Genomic DNA, 6,178 nt, shown 5'->3' on the forward strand with positions numbered 1-6,178 from the left:
ATCAGTATTACGCTAGTCTCTATTCTGCCGATGATTCTGGTGCGTCACTTTCTGATGATGTCCTTGAGGATCTTCCTGCGACGATCACGCCTGACGCGAACGGCGACTTTCTCCGGGAGTTCCAGGTAGATGATGTTTTCTATTTTATTCCTCGCTCTCCGTCCGGTAAATCGCCGGGTCCAGACGGCCTGCCTAAAGAATTTTATCTCCGTTTTTGGCCTCTTTTGGGTGGCACTTTTACGCAGATTTTAAATGAGATTGTCAGGGGGATGGATGTGCCAGCCGATTTTAAAGTAGGGAAAATTGTTTTAATTCCGGAGTCCACTGGTCGTTTATCTGCTGCCAATCTTCGTCCGCTCACATTGCTGAACTTTGATTACAAGACAGCTGCTAGAGCGCTCAATAGTCGATTGTCTTCTCTGCTTCGGGGTGTGATTGGTGCACATCAATGTTGTTTTCCTGGTAGATCTATTCTGACCCCAGTAGCCGAATATCGGGATGTTGTCTCGGTTGCGGCGGTTACAAACGTTCATTGTGCCTTTGCTTTCCTCGATTTTTACAAGGCTTTTGATCACGTCAGTCATGTGTTTTTAAATCGTGTTTTAGATACAATAGGTTTTAACGCTTCATCACGTGGTGTTCTTGGTAATTTGTATAGGGGAATAACTGCTCGGGTGTCAGTCAATGGGCAGCTGACGCCGCCCATTGCTATCCGCCGAGGGGTACCTCAGGGTATTCCGCTCTCTATGTCTCTATTCATATTGTCCCTGGAACCGCTGCTTCGGACTCTTGCTTTCAAGCTTCAGGGTATGACCCTCTCTGGTGGGAAGCTCACTGTTAAGGCGTACGCGGACGATGTCGTTGTTCTCCTCCGTCAACGTGATGATATCACATTGTTGAAATTGGCAGTTGATGCATACTGTTGTCTCTGGAGCGCGTCTCAATCAGGGTAAATGTAAGTTCCTTAATATTCGAGGGTTTCGCGATGCTGATGTCCCTTGGGCCACTTTTGTCGATCGCCATACGTCATTGGGGATTAGCATTGATCGGTGTCCCATAAAAATGGCGGCTCTTAATTGGAAATCTGTCACCGAGAAGATACAGGGGGCTCTGATGGTCCATGAGCAGCGCTCTGCGGCCATTTTGCAAAAAGTCAGAATTTTAGACACGTACGTGTTATGTAAAGCCTATTATGTTGCTCAGCTGATCCCACTTCCCATAATGGTGGCGAAAAGGTTGCGCCAATTGTCTAGCAGATTTATATGGAAGGGTCATCTATTCAAGTTGCGTTACGAGGTTATGACGAAACCGCGTATCTCCGGAGGCTTGGGCCTCACTGACATTACTCGCAAGGCATCTGCCTTGTACGTCCGCCGTACGACTCTCATTGTTACGCAAGAAGTGACTTCAATTACATCCAGAATTTTTACTGTTCTGCGTCCGAAGAGCCTTGCTCCACCTGTCGACGTCGGTCGCCTCAATTTTAAGTTGAAACACGTCCGGGAATTTTATATTGCGGTTAGTTACCTCGGTGACGTCTTCTTGCGACGACCGGTGCCAACGACCAAGAGCTTGATTGCCCGTTGTGAGGGGCTGGCCGGTCCCAATCCAATCGAACTGGCGTCTCCATCAGTGTCCTGGAGGAACGTCTGGAAGAATGTTAGTCTGCCGATCCACTCAATGGCTGTGGCGTCCACATGGTATAGGGTAATTAATAATTTGGTCCCCACCAACGTACGACTGCACCGTATTGGTCTTTCTGACACGGACAACTGCACTCGGTGTGGTCTCCTGGACACACTTAGGCATCGATTCACCTGCAGTGGGCACCTTGCTAATTGGCTTTGGCTCAGGAAACAACTGGCTTTTGTCACTAGGACTGCCGAAACCGCTTATACCATTGACATCATCGTACGGCCCGATTCTTCCTTTTATCCGCGAACGAAGCTCAATACCGTTATGTGGTTGCTTGGACACTTCGTACATTTTGTCAATAGTTGTCATGAAGAGGATGAACACCTAACGTTTCGGCAGTACATCGTTACTGCTTACTGGAACCGATTGCGCTTGCCAGGACTCCTTAAAGATTTTGCAAATATGCTTAGCCTGACATTTGAAAGGGAGGGTGTTGGCTAAGGTCACCTGTGTGAGCCGATTTCTTTTACACTGTAGCTGGTTTTGCCGCCTTTATGTAAAATTCTTCTCTACACCTGGACTGAAGTTTACGTGGACCTTTAGGGCGAACAAGAGAAACAAACGTAAGACCAAGAACCAAGACAGTAGGGGAAATTACGACGCCGTTGTACAGGTGCCATTCGGAAAGAGGACGGTGGAATCATCGTGGCCAGGCCTCGGGTTTCGACCCCTGCCCGCTTTGTTTCCGTAGGCCTGAATCTGATTGTCACCCCTAACTTTCAAACAATGGCAGACGAAAACGACACAAAATAATGGTAAAAAAAAGAAAAAAACGGGGCAGAGCACTGGTCTTGTAAACAAGGGGTCAATAAAAAAAAAGTGGCTAGGATACCTGGCTCTCACCCAGTATTAAAAAAAAAAGTGGTAGAGCACTGGTCTAGTAAACCAGGGGTCGTGGGTTCCATCCTCACAGGAGGAAGACGAATTTTGGAAATCAGTTGCGCATCGTGGCCGTATAGCAAACAGTATCTGTGATGACGAACAATTAGCGACAGGCGTTTTATTAAGAATTACTCTCAGACGTGATTAAGGCGAATACAAAAAAAAAAAAAAGAAAAAACTGGTAGAGCACTGGTCTAGTAAACCAGGGTCGTGAGTTCCATCCTCACAGGAGGAAGACGAATTTTGGAAATCAGTTGCGCGACGTGGCCGTATAGCAAACAGTATCTGTGATGACGAACAGTTAGCGAAACGCGTTTTATTAAGAATTGCTCTCAGATGTGATTATGGCGAATGGCGCAGATAAAGCATTTGCCAAAGCGGTACACCATAAGGTGGGACGAGGCAGTCTGAATTACATTTTATAGATGCATTTCTCACATATCTCAGAGCTTCTCGCGGTCGTCGTCGTCGTCGTCGTCGTCGTCGCCGTCGCCGCCGCCGCTTCTGCAGAAGTAGCAAATGGCCATCGTAGCAAATGCGGCGAGGGACGCCCTGCCTTCGATTCCGAATACACAAAGTTTGTGTTCTTGTTTCCCAGTCTATATTTGGTCGGTCTCGTAAGAGGTTAAATGTAACGAATGGGTGGGAAAGAGCAAGGGGTAGCAGCTGTGTAGAACGAAAACACAAATTCTCAGGGGTGTGAGCGTTTCGAGATGAGTCGTATACAAGTTATACTTGGTCGTCAGGGACCGTGTGGCCTAATGGATAAGGCGTCGGACTTCGGATCTGAAGATTACAGGTTCGAATGCTGTCACGGTCGTGTTTTTCCAGTTCTGAAAAAGATACATACCGTTTTAATGTAGCAATTCAGCAGTACGAAACCGTCTGAATGTTGCTGTTGACCATTTTCTGCTTGGAGATGCTCTTGAGCTTGAAACACACACAACAAGGCCGGTGTTAACTATCGAAATGGTCGGCAGAGTGCCGTCACCGCGAGTTTTGGCTGGCACTTGCACATCTAAAACAACGTCGGAAAGTAACTCGTTCGGCTTTTGAGTCACATCAAGTATGAGTGTTAATTTTGACGCCACTAGCTCTGCAGGTTGTCATGCAATTCCTTTACCTCTCAGAAATGATTATGAAATAAAAGTGAAGTACGTGACGAGTGTGACGTTAGGAAGACATTAGGCAGCATGGAGAGATTCTGTATGGGACCACCCAACCCAAACGAGTACTGTGTGACGTGCTACCCGCTAGGTATTCACCGAGGCAGCCCGGCTAGCTCAGTCGGTACAGCATGAGACTCTTAATTTCATAGTCGTGGGTTGGAGCCCCACGCTGGGCGGAACGGAATTTTGTTCCGCTGCAGATGTAAATTACCGTTTTTCTGATTAACGTGATGTAATGGAAATAGCAACTTTAAACTTTGCCTACGTCTCTGTTAGTCGCCAGGACATCTTTCGATTGTCAGTAGCACCGTTTTCGTTAAATTAGCGAGATCCGACATGTGCGAGAAAATTGTTGCATCTTGTGGTGGTATCCTAACGTTTAAACATAGCGATGGAAATGTGGGAGAAGTTGTTGTTTCGCATGCCGGCCTAGGAATACTGACTGTTCGAATTTTTGAACTTCCATATAAAATAACCAGTGAACAGATAAACGCAGTGCTTTGTCTTTACGGTAAAATCATAAGCAATATTGCGGAGCGCTGGTCTAGTGCACATAAATTCCCAGTTCTTAACGGGGTGCGGCAATTAAGAATCGAGCTGCAGAAGCACATCCCGTCTTATGTTCACGTTTGCGGGTATCGTGCGATAGTAATGTACGATGACCAGCCTCGAACATGTGCAGCATGCAACTCGACAGGTCACGTGCAAGCCGAATGCATGCAGAGGCGAGTGGCGCAGCTGCCTATCGGCGGGGCTGCCACGCCCCCTCAATGACAACACTGTCTGTAACGTATGTGGCCGTGGCGCGTGGGCTTTCGGCTACACCCACGGTCCCACAAGTTAGTGAAACCACTTAACTGCCTGCGACTGTGAGACGAATAGAGACTGCTGAAACGCCTGATCAGAGTCAACCTAAACCAGCAGAAATATCGACGTCTATCGTAGTCACCGAAGAACGGGCATCTGCGTTGCAAACGGCTGCGTCTCCACCGGCCGATGCTACTCCACGGGGGGAATCTCAAGCAGGTGATGATAAAAGCCCACAAAAGTGTGCATCTCCCAGAAAAACTAAAAAACGGAGAGTTGCCCGCCAGGATGCCGAACTGATTGCACCGGTTCTGCGCGAAAAGGCTAAACAGATCGGTGAACAAATCAGTGCAAAAGCATCTGATAGCACAAACCATGATCATCCCTCAGCTAGTTTACCATAAGTCCTTGACAATGTCTCAGATGCTCTACCTCTGAACCCCGAACAGTCAGCTACACTTCGAGCCAACCGTGATAACCACATGATCGACCTCTATCCTGTTGAAGCGTCAATAACCACCTCGACAGGCCCACAGCCAACTAGTTGGGCAGACGATACAGAATCCAATGTCGAAGTAGACAGTATGGATACTTCAGAAACGGTGACAGCCATAACTTCGGTCCCCAAGGACGACGATGTTAATGAGAAAGGTAACGCCTCGACAGAAACTACTGTGCAAAAAGAACTCGCGACTGATCCATTTTCAAACGGAGAATATTTTTAACTCTGCCTTTACAGTGACTGTCCATAGATGTTTTTAAATTGCTTGCACAGTGCATTTTCGACGTGGTTTGCTTTTCCAGCGCTATTTATGATTGATATTGGACGGATTTTAGGCATTGCTTTTGTTTAGTCACCCACAATTCAGCCACAGGCCTATCGACTTGCTACTCTAAATATTAATAAGATACGTAGCGCTTGTAAATTACAACATTTAAAGGACTTTTTATATGCAGCTGATGTAGACATTTTATTTGTCCAAGAAGTAACAGAGGTCGGACTTGATTGCATACCAGGTTATAATGTGATTACTAATCCTGGAGCCGGTTGTGAACTAGGTACAGCTTTTATTGCCAAGGAAGGTATTATTATCACTGACGTCACAGAATTACCGAACAGTAGGGGCATTGCGGGCACTTTTTATAACAACAGACTAATTAATGTATATGCCCCATCCGGTTCCAGTAATAGACGTCAAAGAGCAGATTTTTTTAAAGGAGAAATAGTTCCAATCTTTGGCGTCCGCCACGACAATGTTATCTTCGGAGGTGACTTTAACTGTGTCATCAGTGCAAAGGACCAGACTCCCAATCTTAACAGATCACTTGAACTGGAACGAATTGTACGAGACTTAGGCTTAATTGACTCTTGGGAGCTCAAGCATGGGGCTGCACCTGGGTTTACCCATATTACGACCCATTCGGCAAGCCGTCTCGATCGAATTTATGTCACACCTAATTTGAGGAATAACATTCTGCAGTCAGAAGTATGGCCAGTGGCGTTCTCAGATCATGCTGCATACATCTGTACTATCACTCTAGACCGACAACGAACGTATCGATACAGGGGCCTGTGAAAATTAAATATTTCACATCTTCAAGACTCGGCGTGTCAAGAAGCCTTC

The 6,178-nt window shown here is 46.6% G+C and overlaps 2 non-coding genes across 2 annotated transcripts; both read left to right on the forward strand.

Annotated features, from left to right (window-relative positions):
- The first annotated feature begins 3,324 nt into the window (after nt 1–3,324).
- Nucleotides 3,325–3,397, forward strand: Trnar-ucg (transfer RNA arginine (anticodon UCG)). The gene has a single exon. It is a non-coding gene; the product is annotated as a tRNA-Arg (tRNA).
- A 452-nt stretch (nt 3,398–3,849) lies between these two features.
- Nucleotides 3,850–3,922, forward strand: Trnak-cuu (transfer RNA lysine (anticodon CUU)). Its single transcript has one exon. It is a non-coding gene; the product is annotated as a tRNA-Lys (tRNA).
- Nucleotides 3,923–6,178: the final 2,256 nt, after the last annotated feature.

The sequence above is a fragment of the Schistocerca gregaria genome, chromosome 8 (genome assembly GCF_023897955.1).
Source record: "Schistocerca gregaria isolate iqSchGreg1 chromosome 8, iqSchGreg1.2, whole genome shotgun sequence".
NCBI classification, from domain to species: Eukaryota; Metazoa; Arthropoda; class Insecta; order Orthoptera; family Acrididae; genus Schistocerca; species Schistocerca gregaria.